Genomic DNA, 19,629 nt, shown 5'->3' with positions numbered 1-19,629 from the left:
GGAAATCAAATCCAAATCTTCGGACATGTAATTTCACAGGGTGCACCGCCTCCCCCAGGCCCAATGTGGCACTTCAATGGCTTAACGAGGGCTTGACGGGATGGATGTCAACATGAAAAGACATTCGATTCCATCGGACCTGTCTTTGGCCCATTGTCTCTAAGGAGAATGTGCCTGGTTCAAATTCTCACTTTGCTTCTCACCTGAGAGATGTGACCTCAGTTGTCAATGGGAAATGAGCTGGTTTCAGTCACCAAACTCTCACTCATCACCAAGAAAATTTCCTTCAACCATACATGGATTGTGTTTTCAGGAGTGCTGGGCTTCATCCACAGTTGTGAGTAACATGCTAAAAGAGGAAAAAAGATTTGCTGCTCAGGAATGGAGACAGAAATATAGACACACACACACAGACACACACACACAGACACACACACACACACACACACACGACACAAAAATCACCCAAACACAGGCCGCACACACAACTGCTCGTGTTCAGCAAAATACTTAGTGGTATGAGGTGGGCTTTGAAACCGTCCATGCTCCAAAGGAAGACACACCTTTTGCTATTTCACCCGTCTATTCTCGTAGGGAATGTGAATAATTCTTTCAGACATGGCTCATGATGACAGGGACCACTCTCATTTCACCCTCAGAGGCAGACAAGAGGACTGCAAAGGACTCAGGTGTCATTCCTGCTGACTGAAGAGGACTCCCATTTCCCCTCGAACCCAGAGACACAGCAAAAGTAGCTTTCTCTTTGAAGAGCACACAACTTTTTCAAAATACACAGCTAAAACGGTCCCCGCTTTAGCTGTGTATTCTGAAAAACATGTCTAGCATTCAAAGCACGGTCAGTTTTAGCTGTGTATTTTCAAAAAGTTGTCTCTACCTGCCATAGCTCATGAAGTCAAAACGAGTGAGCTGTGTCCCCTTGATTTGAGCATTCTGTTAGTAAGAAAGGCTTAAGTTCAATTTGAATTTTGGAAAACTGCTTCTCATCTTGTCAATCAGCTGTCAGTTTTGTGTGTTAATTTCTAGGAGAGGTAATAGAGTCAATCCAAAACCAAAGGTGTATTCAAGTCCAGATTGACAAGTCAAACCAAGAAAGCAGGCACTGATCTGGCAGAGGGATCTTTTCCCAGTGGGCGTTAAGGCCCACATAAATCCCTGTGAAGGAATCGGGAATCAGAGACAGAAAGGGACTCGCCTAAGGCTTTTCACATGAAAGTGCCTGGCAGACTGACTGGCAGAGGGCTGGAAATCAAATCCAAATCTTCGGACGTGTAATTTCACAGGGTGCACCGCCTCCCCCAGGCCCAATGTGACACTTCAATGGCTTAACGAGGGCTTGACGGGATGGATGTCAACATGAAAAGACATTCGATTCCATCGGACCTGTCTTTGGCCCATTGTCTCTAAGGAGAATGTGCCTGGTTCAAATTCTCACTTTGCTTCTCACCTGAGAGATGTGACCTCAGTGGTCAATGGGAAATGAGCTGGTTTCAGTCACCAACCTCTCACTCATCACCAAGAAAATTTCCTTCAACCATACATGGATTGTGTTTTCAGGAGTGCTGGGCTTCATCCACAGTTGTGAGTAACATGCTAAAAGAGGAAAAAAGATTTGCTGCTCAGGACTGGAGACAGAAATACAGACACACACACAGACACACACACACACACACACACACACACGACACAAAAATCACCCAAACACAGGCCGCACACACAACTGCTCGTGTTCAGCAAAATACTTAGTGGTATGAGGTGGGCTTTGAACCCGTCCATGATCCAAAGGAAGACCCAACTTTTGCTATTTCACCCGTCTATTCTCGTAGGGAATGTGAATAATTCTTTCAGACATGGCTCATGATGACAGGGACCACTCTCATTTCACCCTCAGAGGCAGACAAGAGGACTGCAAAGGACTCAGGTGTCGTCCCTGCTGACTGAAGAGGACTCCCATTTCCCCTCGAACCCAAAGACACAGCAAAAGTAGCTTTCTCTTTGAAGAGCACACAACTTTTTCAAAATACACAGCTAAAACGGTCCCGCTTTAAGTGCTAAACCACTTAAAACTGAAAAACATGTCTAGCATTCAAAGCACGGACAGTTTTAGCTGTGTATTTTCAAAAAGTTGTCTCTACCTGCCATAGCTCATGAAGTCAAAACGAGTGAGATGTGTCCCCTTGATTTGAGCATTCTTTTAGTAAGAAAGGATTAAGTTCAATTTGAATTTTGGAAAACTGCTTCTCATCTTGTCAATCAGCTGTCAGTTTTGTGTGTTAATTTCTAGGAGAGGTAATAGAGTCAATCCAAAACCAAAGGTGTATTCAAGTCCAGATTGACAAGTCAAACCAAGAAAGCAGGCACTGAGCTGGCAGAGGGATCTTTTCCCAGTGGGCGTTAAGGCCCACCTAAATCCCTGTGAAGGAATCGGGAATCAGAGACAGAAAGGGACTCGCCTAAGGCTTGTCACATGAAAGTGCCTGGCAGACTGACTGGCAGAGGGCTGGAAATCAAATCCAAATCTTCGGACATGTAATTTCACAGGGTGCACCGCCTCCCACAGGCCCAATGTGACACTTCAATGGCTTAACGAGGGCTTTACGGGATGGATGTCGACATGAAAAGACATTCGATTCCATCGGACCTGTCTTTGGCCCATTGTCTCTAAGGAGAATGTGCCTGGTTCAAATTCTCACTTTGCTTCTCACCTGAGAGATGTGACCTCAGTGGTCAATGGGAAATGAGCTGGTTTCAGTCACCAAACTCTCACTCATCACCAAGAAAATTTCCTTCAACCATACATGGATTGTGTTTTCAGGAGTGCTGGGCTTCATCCACAGTTGTGAGTAACATGCTAAAAGAGGAAAAATGATTTGCTGCTCAGGAATGGAGACAGAAATACAGACACACACACACAGACACGCACACACACACACACACACACACACACACACACGACACAAAAATCACCCAAACACAGGCCGCACACACAACTGCTCGTGTTCAGCAAAATACTTAGTGGTATGAGGTGGGCTTTGAACCCGTCCATACTCCAAAGGAAGACACACCTTTTGCTGTTTCACCCGTCTATTCTTATAGGGAATGTGAATAATACTTTCAGACATGGCTCATGATGACAGAGACCACTCTCATTTCACCCTTAGAGGGAGACAGGAGGACTGCAAAGGACTCAGGTGTCGTCCCTGCTGACTGAAGAGGACTCCCATTTCCCCTCGAACCCAAAGACACAGCAAAAGTAGCTTTCTCTTTGAAGAGCACACAAGTTTTTCAAAATACACAGCTAAAACGTCCCCGCTTTAAGTGCTAAAGCACTTAAAGCGGGGACCGTTTTAGCTGTGTATTCTGAAAAACATGTCTAGCATTCGAAGCACGGACAGTTTTAGCTGTGTATTTTCAAAAAGTTGTCTCTACCTGCCATAGCTCATGAAGTCAAAACGAGTGAGCTGTGTCCCCTTGATTTGAGCATTCTTTTAGTAAGAAAGGATTAAGTTCAATTTGAATTTTGGAAAACTGCTTCTCATCTTGTCAATCAGCTGTCAGTTTTGTGTGTTAATTTCTAGGAGAGGTAATAGAGTCAATCCAAAACCAAAGGTGTATTCAAGTCCAGATTGACAAGTCAAACCAAGAAAGCAGGCACTGAGCTGGCAGAGGGATCTTTTCCCAGTGGGCGTTAAGGCCCACATAAATCCCTGTGAAGGAATCGGGAATCAGAGACAGAAAGGGACTCGCCTAAGGCTTGTCACATGAAAGTACCTGGCAGACTGACTGGCAGAGGGCTGGAAATCAAATCCAAATCTTCGGACGTGTAATTTCACAGGGTGCACCGCGTCCCCCAGGCCCAATGTGACACTTCAATGGCTTAACGAGGGCTTGACGGGATTGATGTCGACAAGAAAAGACATTCGATTCCATCGGACCTGTCTTGGGCCCATTGTCTCTAAGGAGAAAGTGCCTGGTTCAAATTCCCACTTTGCTTCTCACCTGAGAGATGTGACCTCAGTGGTCAATGGGAAATGAGCTGGTTTCAGTCACCAAACTCTCACTCATCACCAAGAAAATTTCCTTCAACCATACATGGATTGTGTTTTCAGGAGTGCTGGGCTTCATCCACAGTTGTGAGTAACATGCTAAAAGAGGAAAAAAGATTTGTTGCTCAGGAATGGAGACAGAAATACAGACACACACACACAGACACACAGACCCAAACAAACACACACACACACACACACACACACACACGACACAAAAATCACCAAAACACAGGCCGCACACACAACTGCTCGTGTTCAGCAAAATAATTAGTTGTATGAGGTGGGCTTTGAACCCGTCCATGATCCAAAGGAAGACACACCTTTTGCTATTTCACCCGTCTATTCTCCTAGGGAATGTGAATAATTCTTTCAGACATGGCTCATGATGACAGGGACCACTCTCATTTCACCCTCAGAGGCAGACAAGAGGATTGCAAAGGACTCAGGTGTCGTCCCTGCTGACTGAAGAGGACTCCCATTTCTCCTCGAACCCAAAGACACAGCAAAAGTAGCTTTCTCTTTGAAGAGCACACAACTTTTTCAAAATACACAGCTAAAACGGTCCCCGCTTTAAGTGCTTTAGCACCGTTTTAGCTGTGTATTCTGAAAAACATGTCTAGCATTCAAAGCACGGACAGGTTTAGCTGTGTATTTTCAAAAATTTGTCTCTACCTGCCATAGCTCATGAAGTCAAAACGAGTGAGCTGTGTCCCCTTGATTTGAGCATTCTTTTAGTAAGAAAGGATTAAGTTCAATTTGAATTTTGGAAAACTGCTTCTCATCTTGTCAATCAGCTGTCAGTTTTGTGTGTTAATTTCTAGGAGAGGTAATAGAGTCAGTCCAAAACCAAAGGTGTATTCAAGTCCAGATTGACAAGTCAAAGCAAGAAAGCAGGCAGTGAGCTGGCAGAGGGATCTTTTCCCAGTGGGCGTTAAGGCCCACATAAATCCCTGTGAAGGAATCGGGAATCAGAGACAGAAAGGGACTCGCCTAAGGCTTGTCACATGAACGTTCCTGGCAGACTGACTGGCAGAGGGCTGGAAATCAAATCCAAATCTTCGGACGTGTAATTTCACTGGGTGCACCGCCTCCCCCAGGCCCAATGTGACACTTCAATGGCTTAAGGAGGGCTTGACGGGATGGATGTCAACATGAAAAGACATTCCATTCCATCGGACCTGTCTTTGGCCCATTGTCTCTAAGGAGAATGTGCCTGGTTCAAATTCTCACTTTGCTTCTCACCTGAGAGATGTGACCTCAGTGGTCAATGGGAAATGAGCTGGTTTCAGTCACCAACCTCTCACTCATCACCAAGAAAATTTCCTTCAACCATTCATGGATTGTGTTTTAAGGAGTGCTGGGCTTCATCCACAGTTGTGAGTAACATGCTAAAAGAGGAAAAAAGATTTGCTGCTCAGGAATGGAGACAGAAATACAGACACACACACACAGACACACACACACACACACACACACACACACACTCACACGACACAAAAATCACCCAAACACAGGCCGCACACACAACTGCTCGTGTTCAGCAAAATACTTAGTGGTATGAGGTTGGCTTTGAACCCGTCCATGCTCCAAAGGAAGATACAACTTTTGCTATTTCACCCGTCTATTCTCGTAGGGAATGTGACTAATTCTTTCAGACATGGCTCATGATGACAGGGACCACTCTCATTTCACCCTCAGAGGCAGACAAGAGGACTGCAAAGGACTCAGGTGTCGTCCCTGCTGACTGAAGAGGACTCCCATTTCCCCTCGAACCCAACGACACAGCAAAAGTAGCTTTCTCTTTGAAGAGCACACAACTTTTTCAAAATACACAGCTAAAACGGTCCCCGCTTTAGCTGTGTATTCTGAAAAACATGTCTAGCATTCAAAGCACGGACAGTTTTAGCTGTGTATTTTCAAAAAGTTGTCTCTACCTGACATACCTCATGAAGTCAAAACGAGTGAGCTGTGTCGCCTTGATTTGAGCATTCTTTTAGTAAGAAAGGATTAAGTTCAATTTGAGTTTTGGAAAACTGCTTCTCATCTTGTCAATCAGCTGTCAGTTTTGTGTGTTAATTTCTAGGAGAGGTAATAGAGTCAATCCAAAACCAAAGGTGTATTCAAGTCCAGATTGACAAGTCAAACCAAGAAAGCAGGCACTGAGCTGGCAGAGGGATATTTCCCCAGTGGGCGTTAAGGCCCACATAAATCCCTGTGAAGGAATCGGGAATCAGAGACAGAAAGGGACTCGCCTAAGGCTTGTCACATGAAAGTGCCTGGCAGACTGACTGGCAGAGGGCTGGAAATCAAATCCAAATCTTCGGACGTGTAATTTCACAGGGTGCACCGCCTCCCCCAGGCCCAATGTGACACTTCAATGGCTTAACGAGGGCTTGACGGGATGGATGTCAACATGAAAAGACATTCGATTCCATCGGACCTGTCTTTGGCCCATTGTCTCTAAGGAGAATGTGCCTGGTTCAAACTCTCACTTTGCTTCTCACCTGAGAGATGTGACCTCAGTGGTCAATGGGAAATGAGCTGGTTTCAGTCACCAACCTCTCACTCATCACCAAGAAAATTTCCTTCAACCATACATGGATTGTGTTTTCAGGAGTGCTGGGCTTCATCCACAGTTGTGAGTAACATGCTAAAAGAGGAAATAAGATTTGCTGCTCAGGAATGGAGACAGAAATACAGACACACACACACAGACACACACACACACACACACACACACACACACACACGACAGAAAAATCACCCAAACACAGGCCGCACACACAACTGCTCGTGTTCAGCAAAATACTTAGTGGTATGAGGTGGGCTTTGAACCCGTCCATGCTCCAAAGGAAGACACACCTTTTGCAATTTCACCCGTCTATTCTCGTAGGGAATGTGAATAATTCTTTCAGACATGGCTCATGATGACAGGGACCACTCTCATTTCACCCTCAGAGGCAGACAAGAGGACTGCAAAGGACTCAGGTGTCGTCCCTGCGGACTGAAGAGGACTCCCATTTCCCCTCGAACCCAACGACACAGCAAAAGTAGCTTTCTCTTTGAAGAGCACACAACTTTTTCAAAATACACAGCTAAAACGGTCCCCGCTTTAGCTGTGTATTCTGAAAAACATGTCTAGCATTCAAAGCACGGACAGTTTTAGCTGTGTATTTTCAAAAAGTTGTCTCTACCTGCCATGGCTCATGAAGTCAAAACGAGTGAGCTGTGTTCCCTTGATTTGAGCATTCTGTTAGTAAGAAAGGATTAAGTTCAATTTGAATTTTGGAAAACTGCTTCTCATCTTGTCAATCAGCTGTCAGTTTTGTGTGTTAATTTCTAGGAGAGGTAATAGAGTCAATCCAAAACCAAAGGTGTATTCAAGTCCAGATTGACAAGTCAAACCAAGAAAGCAGGCACTGAGCTGGCAGAGGGATCTTTTCCCAGTGGGCGTTAAGGCCCACATAAATCCCTGTGAAGGAATCGGGAATCAGAGACAGAAAGGGACTCGCCTAAGGCTTGTCACATGAAAGTGCCTGGCAGACTGACTGGCAGAGTGCTGGAAATCAAATCCAAATCTTCGGACGTGTAATTTCACAGGGTGCACCGCCTCCCCCAGGCCCAATGTGACACTTCAATGGCTTAACGAGGGCTTGAGGGGATGGATGTCAACATGAAAAGACATTCGATTCCATCGGACCTGTCTTTGGCCCATTGTCTCTAAGGAGAATGTGCCTGGTTCAAATTCTCACTTTGCTTCTCACCTGAGAGATGTGACCTCAGTGGTCAATGGGAAATGAGCTGGTTTCAGTCACCAACCTCTCACTCATCACCAAGAAAATTTCCTCCAACCATACATGGATTGTTTTGTCAGGAGTGCTGGGCTTCATCCACAGTTGTGAGTAACATGCTAAAAGAGGAAAAAAGATTTGCTGCTCAGGAATGGAGACAGAAATACAGACACACACACACAGACACACACACACACACACACACACACACATGACACAAAAATCACCCAAACACAGGCCGCACACATAACTGCTCTTGTTCAGCAAAATACTTAGTGGTATGAGGTCGGCTTTGAACCCGTCCATGCTCCAAAGGAAGACACACCTTTTGCTATTTCACCCGTCTATTCTCGTAGGGAATGTGAATAATTCTTTCAGACATGGCTCATGATGACAGGGACCACTCTCATTTCACCCTCAGAGGCAGACAGGAGGACTGCAAAGGACTCAGGTGTCGTCCCTGCTGACTGAAGAGGACTCCCATTTCCCCTCGAACCCAAAGACACAGCAAAAGTAGCTTTCTCTTTGAAGAGCACACAACTTTTTCAAAATACACTGCTAAAACGGTCCCCGCTTTAGCTGTGTATTCTGAAAAACATGTCTAGCATTCAAAGCACGGACAGTTTTAGCTGTGTATTTTCAAAAAGTTGTCTCTACCTGCCATAGCTCATGAAGTCAAAACGAGTGAGCTGTGTCCCCTTGATTTGAGCATTCTTTTAGGAAGAAAGGATTAAGTTCAATTTGAATTTTGGAAAACTGCTTCTCATCTTGTCAATCAGCTGTCAGTTTTGTGTGTTAATTTCTAGGAGAGGTAATAGAGTCAATCCAAAACCAAAGGTGTATTCAAGTCCAGATTGACAAGTCAAACCAAGAAAGCAGGCACTGAGCTGGCAGAGGGATCTTTTCCCAGTGGGCGTTAAGGCCCACATAAATCCCTGTGAAGGAATCGGGAATCAGAGACAGAAAGGGACTCGCCTAAGGCTTGTCACATGAAAGTACCTGGCAGACTGACTGGCAGAGGGCTGGAAATCAAATCCAAATCTTCGGACGTGTAATTTCACAGGGTGCACCGCGTCCCCCAGGCCCAATGTGACACTTCAATGGCTTAACGAGGGCTTGACGGGATTGATGTCGACAAGAAAAGACATTCGATTCCATCGGACCTGTCTTGGGCCCATTGTCTCTAAGGAGAAAGTGCCTGGTTCAAATTCCCACTTTGCTTCTCACCTGAGAGATGTGACCTCAGTGGTCAATGGGAAATGAGCTGGTTTCAGTCACCAAACTCTCACTCATCACCAAGAAAATTTCCTTCAACCATACATGGATTGTGTTTTCAGGAGTGCTGGGCTTCATCCACAGTTGTGAGTAACATGCTAAAAGAGGAAAAAAGATTTGTTGCTCAGGAATGGAGACAGAAATACAGACACACACACACAGACACACAGACCCACACAAACACACACACACACACACACACACACACACGACACAAAAATCACCAAAACACAGGCCGCACACACAACTGCTCGTGTTCAGCAAAATAATTAGTTGTATGAGGTGGGCTTTGAACCCGTCCATGATCCAAAGGAAGACACACCTTTTGCTATTTCACCCGTCTATTCTCCTAGGGAATGTGAATAATTCTTTCAGACATGGCTCATGATGACAGGGACCACTCTCATTTCACCCTCAGAGGCAGACAAGAGGATTGCAAAGGACTCAGGTGTCGTCCCTGCTGACTGAAGAGGACTCCCATTTCTCCTCGAACCCAAAGACACAGCAAAAGTAGCTTTCTCTTTGAAGAGCACACAACTTTTTCAAAATACACAGCTAAAACGGTCCCCGCTTTAAGTGCTTTAGCACCGTTTTAGCTGTGTATTCTGAAAAACATGTCTAGCATTCAAAGCACGGACAGGTTTAGCTGTGTATTTTCAAAAATTTGTCTCTACCTGCCATAGCTCATGAAGTCAAAACGAGTGAGCTGTGTCCCCTTGATTTGAGCATTCTTTTAGTAAGAAAGGATTAAGTTCAATTTGAATTTTGGAAAACTGCTTCTCATCTTGTCAATCAGCTGTCAGTTTTGTGTGTTAATTTCTAGGAGAGGTAATAGAGTCAGTCCAAAACCAAAGGTGTATTCAAGTCCAGATTGACAAGTCAAAGCAAGAAAGCAGGCAGTGAGCTGGCAGAGGGATCTTTTCCCAGTGGGCGTTAAGGCCCACATAAATCCCTGTGAAGGAATCGGGAATCAGAGACAGAAAGGGACTCGCCTAAGGCTTGTCACATGAACGTTCCTGGCAGACTGACTGGCAGAGGGCTGGAAATCAAATCCAAATCTTCGGACGTGTAATTTCACTGGGTGCACCGCCTCCCCCAGGCCCAATGTGACACTTCAATGGCTTAAGGAGGGCTTGACGGGATGGATGTCAACATGAAAAGACATTCGATTCCATCGGACCTGTCTTTGGCCCATTGTCTCTAAGGAGAATGTGCCTGGTTCAAATTCTCACTTTGCTTCTCACCTGAGAGATGTGACCTCAGTGGTCAATGGGAAATGAGCTGGTTTCAGTCACCAACCTCTCACTCATCACCAAGAAAATTTCCTTCAACCATTCATGGATTGTGTTTTAAGGAGTGCTGGGCTTCATCCACAGTTGTGAGTAACATGCTAAAAGAGGAAAAAAGATTTGCTGCTCAGGAATGGAGACAGAAATACAGACACACACACACAGACACACACACACACACACACACACACACACACACTCACACGACACAAAAATCACCCAAACACAGGCCGCACACACAACTGCTCGTGTTCAGCAAAATACTTAGTGGTATGAGGTTGGCTTTGAACCCGTCCATGCTCCAAAGGAAGATACAACTTTTGCTATTTCACCCGTCTATTCTCGTAGGGAATGTGACTAATTCTTTCAGACATGGCTCATGATGACAGGGACCACTCTCATTTCACCCTCAGAGGCAGACAAGAGGACTGCAAAGGACTCAGGTGTCGTCCCTGCTGACTGAAGAGGACTCCCATTTCCCCTCGAACCCAAAGACACAGCAAAAGTAGCTTTCTCTTTGAAGAGCACACAACTTTTTCAAAATACACAGCTAAAACGGTCCCCGCTTTAGCTGTGTATTCTGAAAAACATGTCTAGCATTCAAAGCACGGACAGTTTTAGCTGTGTATTTTCAAAAAGTTGTCTCTACCTGACATACCTCATGAAGTCAAAACGAGTGAGCTGTGTCGCCTTGATTTGAGCATTCTTTTAGTAAGAAAGGATTAAGTTCAATTTGAGTTTTGGAAAACTGCTTCTCATCTTGTCAATCAGCTGTCAGTTTTGTGTGTTAATTTCTAGGAGAGGTAATAGAGTCAATCCAAAACCAAAGGTGTATTCAAGTCCAGATTGACAAGTCAAACCAAGAAAGCAGGCACTGAGCTGGCAGAGGGATATTTCCCCAGTGGGCGTTAAGGCCCACATAAATCCCTGTGAAGGAATCGGGAATCAGAGACAGAAAGGGACTCGCCTAAGGCTTGTCACATGAAAGTGCCTGGCAGACTGACTGGCAGAGGGCTGGAAATCAAATCCAAATCTTCGGACGTGTAATTTCACAGGGTGCACCGCCTCCCCCAGGCCCAATGTGACACTTCAATGGCTTAACGAGGGCTTGACGGGATGGATGTCAACATGAAAAGACATTCGATTCCATCGGACCTGTCTTTGGCCCATTGTCTCTAAGGAGAATGTGCCTGGTTCAAACTCTCACTTTGCTTCTCACCTGAGAGATGTGACCTCAGTGGTCAATGGGAAATGAGCTGGTTTCAGTCACCAACCTCTCACTCATCACCAAGAAAATTTCCTTCAACCATACATGGATTGTGTTTTCAGGAGTGCTGGGCTTCATCCACAGTTGTGAGTAACATGCTAAAAGAGGAAATAAGATTTGCTGCTCAGGAATGGAGACAGAAATACAGACACACACACACAGACACACACACACACACACACACACACACACACACACGACAGAAAAATCACCCAAACACAGGCCGCACACACAACTGCTCGTGTTCAGCAAAATACTTAGTGGTATGAGGTGGGCTTTGAACCCGTCCATGCTCCAAAGGAAGACACACCTTTTGCAATTTCACCCGTCTATTCTCGTAGGGAATGTGAATAATTCTTTCAGACATGGCTCATGATGACAGGGACCACTCTCATTTCACCCTCAGAGGCAGACAAGAGGACTGCAAAGGACTCAGGTGTCGTCCCTGCGGACTGGAGAGGACTCCCATTTCCCCTCGAACCCAACGACACAGCAAAAGTAGCTTTCTCTTTGAAGAGCACACAACTTTTTCAAAATACACAGCTAAAACGGTCCCCGCTTTAGCTGTGTATTCTGAAAAACATGTCTAGCATTCAAAGCACGGACAGTTTTAGCTGTGTATTTTCAAAAAGTTGTCTCTACCTGCCATGGCTCATGAAGTCAAAACGAGTGAGCTGTGTTCCCTTGATTTGAGCATTCTGTTAGTAAGAAAGGATTAAGTTCAATTTGAATTTTGGAAAACTGCTTCTCATCTTGTCAATCAGCTGTCAGTTTTGTGTGTTAATTTCTAGGAGAGGTAATAGAGTCAATCCAAAACCAAAGGTGTATTCAAGTCCAGATTGACAAGTCAAACCAAGAAAGCAGGCACTGAGCTGGCAGAGGGATCTTTTCCCAGTGGGCGTTAAGGCCCACATAAATCCCTGTGAAGGAATCGGGAATCAGAGACAGAAAGGGACTCGCCTAAGGCTTGTCACATGAAAGTGCCTGGCAGACTGACTGGCAGAGTGCTGGAAATCAAATCCAAATCTTCGGACGTGTAATTTCACAGGGTGCACCGCCTCCCCCAGGCCCAATGTGACACTTCAATGGCTTAACGAGGGCTTGAGGGGATGGATGTCAACATGAAAAGACATTCGATTCCATCGGACCTGTCTTTGGCCCATTGTCTCTAAGGAGAATGTGCCTGGTTCAAATTCTCACTTTGCTTCTCACCTGAGAGATATGACCTCAGTGGTCAATGGGAAATGAGCTGGTTTCAGTCACCAACCTCTCACTCATCACCAAGAAAATTTCCTCCAACCATACATGGATTGTTTTGTCAGGAGTGCTGGGCTTCATCCACAGTTGTGAGTAACATGCTAAAAGAGGAAAAAAGATTTGCTGCTCAGGAATGGAGACAGAAATACAGACACACACACACAGACACACACACACACACACACACACACACATGACACAAAAATCACCCAAACACAGGCCGCACACATAACTGCTCTTGTTCAGCAAAATACTTAGTGGTATGAGGTCGGCTTTGAACCCGTCCATGCTCCAAAGGAAGACACACCTTTTGCTATTTCACCCGTCTATTCTCGTAGGGAATGTGAATAATTCTTTCAGACATGGCTCATGATGACAGGGACCACTCTCATTTCACCCTCAGAGGCAGACAGGAGGACTGCAAAGGACTCAGGTGTCGTCCCTGCTGACTGAAGAGGACTCCCATTTCCCCTCGAACCCAAAGACACAGCAAAAGTAGCTTTCTCTTTGAAGAGCACACAACTTTTTCAAAATACACTGCTAAAACGGTCCCCGCTTTAGCTGTGTATTCTGAAAAACATGTCTAGCATTCAAAGCACGGACAGTTTTAGCTGTGTATTTTCAAAAAGTTGTCTCTACCTGCCATAGCTCATGAAGTCAAAACGAGTGAGCTGTGTCCCCTTGATTTGAGCATTCTTTTAGGAAGAAAGGATTAAGTTCAATTTGAATTTTGGAAAACTGCTTCTCATCTTGTCAATCAGCTGTCAGTTTTGTGTGTTAATTTCTAGGAGAGGTAATAGAGTCAATCCAAAACCAAAGGTGTATTCAAGTCCAGATTGACAAGTCAAACCAAGAAAGCAGGCACTGAGCTGGCAGAGGGATATTTCCCCAGTGGGCGTTAAGGCCCACATAAATCCCTGTGAAGGAATCGGGAATCAGAGACAGAAAGGGACTCGCCTAAGGCTTGTCACATGAAAGTGCCTGGCAGACTGACTGGCAGAGGGCTGGAAATCAAATCCAAATCTTCGGACGTGTAATTTCACAGGGTGCACCGCCTCCCCCAGGCCCAATGTGACACTTCAATGGCTTAACGAGGGCTTGACGGGATGGATGTCAACATGAAAAGACATTCGATTCCATCGGACCTGTCTTTGGCCCATTGTCTCTAAGGAGAATGTGCCTGGTTCAAACTCTCACTTTGCTTCTCACCTGAGAGATGTGACCTCAGTGGTCAATGGGAAATGAGCTGGTTTCAGTCACCAACCTCTCACTCATCACCAAGAAAATTTCCTTCAACCATACATGGATTGTGTTTTCAGGAGTGCTGGGCTTCATCCACAGTTCTGAGTAACATGCTAAAAGAGGAAATAAGATTTGCTGCTCAGGAATGGAGACAGAAATACAGACACACACACACAGACACACACACACACACACACACACACACACACACACACACGACAGAAAAATCACCCAAACACAGGCCGCACACACAACTGCTCGTGTTCAGCAAAATACTTAGTGGTATGAGGTGGGCTTTGAACCCGTCCATGCTCCAAAGGAAGACACACCTTTTGCAATTTCACCCGTCTATTCTCGTAGGGAATGTGAATAATTCTTTCAGACATGGCTCATGATGACAGGGACCACTCTCATTTCACCCTCAGAGGCAGACAAGAGGACTGCAAAGGACTCAGGTGTCGTCCCTGCGGACTGAAGAGGACTCCCATTTCCCCTCGAACCCAACGACACAGCAAAAGTAGCTTTCTCTTTGAAGAGCACACAACTTTTTCAAAATACACAGCTAAAACGGTCCCCGCTTTAGCTGTGTATTCTGAAAAACATGTCTAGCATTCAAAGCACGGACAGTTTTAGCTGTGTATTTTCAAAAAGTTGTCTCTACCTGCCATGGCTCATGAAGTCAAAACGAGTGAGCTGTGTTCCCTTGATTTGAGCATTCTGTTAGTAAGAAAGGATTAAGTTCAATTTGAATTTTGGAAAACTGCTTCTCATCTTGTCAATCAGCTGTCAGTTTTGTGTGTTAATTTCTAGGAGAGGTAATAGAGTCAATCCAAAACCAAAGGTGTATTCAAGTCCAGATTGACAAGTCAAACCAAGAAAGCAGGCACTGAGCTGGCAGAGGGATCTTTTCCCAGTGGGCGTTAAGGCCCACATAAATCCCTGTGAAGGAATCGGGAATCAGAGACAGAAAGGGACTCGCCTAAGGCTTGTCACATGAAAGTGCCTGGCAGACTGACTGGCAGAGTGCTGGAAATCAAATCCAAATCTTCGGACGTGTAATTTCACAGGGTGCACCGCCTCCCCCAGGCCCAATGTGACACTTCAATGGCTTAACGAGGGCTTGAGGGGATGGATGTCAACATGAAAAGACATTCGATTCCATCGGACCTGTCTTTGGCCCATTGTCTCTAAGGAGAATGTGCCTGGTTCAAATTCTCACTTTGCTTCTCACCTGAGAGATGTGACCTCAGTGGTCAATGGGAAATGAGCTGGTTTCAGTCACCAACCTCTCACTCATCACCAAGAAAATTTCCTCCAACCATACATGGATTGTTTTGTCAGGAGTGCTGGGCTTCATCCACAGTTGTGAGTAACATGCTAAAAGAGGAAAAAAGATTTGCTGCTCAGGAATGGAGACAGAAATACAGACACACACACACAGACACACACACACACACACACACACACACATGACACAAAAATCACCCAAACACAGGCCGCACACATAACTGCTCTTGTTCAGCAAAATACTTAGTGGTATGAGGTCGGCTTTGAACCCGTCCATGCTCCAAAGGAAGACACACCTTTTGCTATTTCACCCGTCTATTCTCGTAGGGAATGTGAATAATTCTTTCAGACATGGCTCATGATGACAGGGACCACTCTCATTTCACCCTCAGAGGCAGACAGGAGGACTGCAAAGGACTCAGGTGTCGTCCCTGCTGACTGAAGAGGACTCCCATTTCCCCTCGAACCCAAAGACACAGCAAAAGTAGCTTTCTCTTTGAAGAGCACACAACTTTTTCAAAATACACTGCTAAAACGGTCCCCGCTTTAGCTGTGTATTCTGAAAAACATGTCTAGCATTCAAAGCACGGTCAGTTTTAGCTGTGTATTTTCAAAAAGTTGTCTCTACCTGCCATAGCTCATGAAGTCAAAACGAGTGAGCTGTGTCCCCTTGATTTGAGCATTCTTTTAGGAAGAAAGGATTAAGTTCAATTTGAATTTTGGAAAACTGCTTCTCATCTTGTCAATCAGCTGTCAGTTTTGTGTGTTAATTTCTAGGAGAGGTAATAGAGTCAATCCAAAACCAAAGGTGTATTCAAGTATAGATTGACAAGTCAAACCAAGAAACAGGCACTGAGGTGGCAGAGGTATCTTTTCCCAGTGGGCGTTAAGGCCCACATAAATCCCTGTGAAGGAATCGGGAATCAGAGACAGAAAGGGACTCGCCTAAGGCTTGTCACATGAAAGTGCCTGGCAGACTGACTGGCAGAGGGCTGGAAATCAAATCCAAATCTTCGGACGTGTAATTTCACAGGGTGCACCGCCTCCCCCAGGCCCAATGTGACACTTCAATGGCTTAACGAGGGCTTGACGGGATGGATGTCAACATGAAAAGACATTCGATTCCATCGGACCTGTCTTTGGCCCGTTGTCTCTAAGGAGAATGTGCCTGGTTCAAATTCTCACTTTGCTTCTCACCTGAGAGATGTGACCTCAGTGGTCAATGGGAAATGAGCTGGTTTCAGTCACCAACCTCTCACTCATTGCCAAGAAAATTTCCTTCAACCATACATGGATTGTGTTTTCAGGAGTGCTGGGCTTCATCCACAGTTGTGAGTAACATGCTAAAAGAGAAAAAAAGATTTGCTGCTCAGGAATGGAGACAGAAATACAGACACACACACACACAGACACACACACACACAAACACACACAAACACACATGACACAAAAATCACCCAAAGACAGGCCGCACACACAACTGCTCGTGTTCAGCAAAATACGTAGTGGTATGAGGTGGGCTTTGAACCCGTCCATGCTCCAAAGGAAGACACACCTTTTGCTATTTCACCCGTCTATTCTCGTAGGGAATGTGAATAATTCTTTCAGACATGGCTCATGATGACAGGGACCACTCTCATTTCACCCTCAGAGGCAGACAAGAGGACTGCAAAGGACTCAGGTGTCGTCCCTGCTGACTGAAGAGGACTCCCATTTCCCCTCGAACCCAAAGACACAGCAAAACTAGCTTTCTCTTTGAAGAGCACACAACTTTTTCAAAATACACAGCTAAAACGGTCCCCGCTTTAAGTGCTTTAGCACTTAAAGTGGGGACCGTTTTAGCTGTGTATTCTGAAAAACATGTCTAGCATTCAAAGCACGGACAGTTTTAGCTGTGTATTTTCAAAAAGTTGTCTCTACCTGCCATAGCTCATGAAGTCAAAACGAGTGAGCTGTGTCCCCTTGATTTGAGCATTCTTTTAGTAAGAAAGGATGAAGTTCAATTTGAATTTTGTAAAACTGCTTCTCATCTTGTCAATCAGTTGTCAGTTTTGTGTGTTAATTTCTAGGAGAGGTAATAGAGTCAATCCAAAACCAAAGGTGTATTCAAGTCCAGATTGACAAGTCAAACCAAGAAAGCAGGCACTGAGCTGGCAGAGGAATCTTTTCCCAGTGGGCGTTAAGGCCCACATAAATCCCTGTGAAGGAATCGGAATCAGAGACAGAAAGGGACTCGCCTAAGGCTTGTCACATGAAAGTGCCTGGCAGACTGACTGGCAGAGGGCTGGAAATCAAATCCAAATCTTCGGACGTGAAATTTCACAGGGTGCACCGCCTCCCCCAGGCCCAATGTGACACTTCAATGGCTTAACGAGGGCTTGACGGGATGGATGTCAACATGAAAAGACATTCGATTCCATCGGACCTGTCTTTGGCCCATTGTCTCTAAGGAGAATGTGCCTGGTTCAAATTCTCACTTTGCTTCTCACCTGAGAGATGTGACCTCAGTGGTCATTGGGAAATGAGCTGGTTTCAGTCACCAACCTCTCACTCATCACCAAGAAAATTTCCTTCAACCATACATGGATTGTGTTTTCAGGAGTGCTGGGCATCATCCACAGTTGTGAGTAACATGCTTAAAGAGGAAAAAAGATTTTCTGCTCAAGAATGGAGACAGAAATACAGACACACACACACACACACACACACACACACACACACACATGACACAAAAATCACCCAAACACAGGCCGCACACACAACTGCTCATGTTCAGCCAAATACTTAGTGGTATGAGGTGGGCTTTGAACCCATCCATTCTCCAAAGGAAGACACACCTTTTGCTATTTCACCCGTCTATTCTCGTAGGGAATGTGAATAATTCTTTCAGACATGGCTCATGATGACAGGGACCACTCTCATTTCACCCTCAGAGGCAGACAAGAGGACTGCAAAGGACTCAGGTGTCGTCCCTGCTGACTTAAGAGGACTCCCATTTCCTCTCGAACCCAAAGACACAGCAAAAGTAGCTTTCTCTTTGAAGAGCACACAACTTTTTCAAAATACACAGCAAAAACGGTCCCGCTTTAAGTGATTTAGCACTTAAAGCGGGGACCTTTTTAGCTGTGTATTCTGAAAGACATGTCTAGCATTCAAAGCACGGACACTTTTAGCTGAGTATTTTCAAAAAGTTGTCTCTACCTGCCATAGCTCATGAAGTCAAAACGAGTGAGCTGTGTCCCCTTGATTTGACCATTCTTTTAGGAAGAAAGGATTAAGTTCAATTTGAATTTTGGAAAACTGCTTCTCATCTTGTCAATCAGCTGTCAGTTTTGTGTGTTAATTTCTAGGAGAGGTAATAGAGTCAATCCAAAACCAAAGGTGTATTCAAGTCCAGATTGACAAGTCAAACCAAGAAAGCAGGCACTGAGCTGGCAGAGGGATCTTTTCCCAGTGGGCGTTAAGGCCCACATAAATCCCTGTGAAGGAATCGGGAATCAGAGACAGAAAGGGACTCGCCTAAGGCTTGTCACATGAAAGTGCCTGGCAGACTGACTGGCAGAGGGCTGGAAATCAAATCCAAATCTTCGGACGTGTAATTTCACAGGGTGCACCGCATCCCCCAGGCCCAATGTGACACTTCAATGGCTTAACGAGGGCTTGACGGGATGGATGTCAACATGAAAAGACATTCGATACCATCGGACTTGTCTTTGGCCCACTGTCTCTAAGGAGAATGTGCCTGGTTCAAATTCTCACTTTGCTTCTCACCTGAGAGATGCGACCTCAGTGGTCAATGGGAAATGAGCTGGTTTCAGTCACCAACCTCTCACTCATCACCAAGAAAATTTCCTTCAACCATACATGGATTGTGTTTTCAGGAGTGCTGGGCTTCATCCACAGTTGTGAGTAACATGCTAAAAGAGGAAAAAAGATTTGCTGCTCAGGAATGGAGACAGAAATACAGACACACACACACAGACACACAGACACACACACACACACACACACACACAAACATGACACAAAAATCACCCAAACACAGGCCGCACACACAACTGCTCGTGTTCAGCAAAATACTTAGTGGTATGAGTTGGGCTTTGAACCCGTCCATGCTTCAAAGGAAGACACACCTTTAGCTATTTCACCCGTCT

Source organism: Saimiri boliviensis, chromosome 5 (assembly GCF_048565385.1).
Source record: "Saimiri boliviensis isolate mSaiBol1 chromosome 5, mSaiBol1.pri, whole genome shotgun sequence".
In the NCBI taxonomy this organism is placed as follows: domain Eukaryota; kingdom Metazoa; phylum Chordata; class Mammalia; order Primates; family Cebidae; genus Saimiri; species Saimiri boliviensis.
This window is presented reverse-complemented; position numbering follows the sequence as displayed.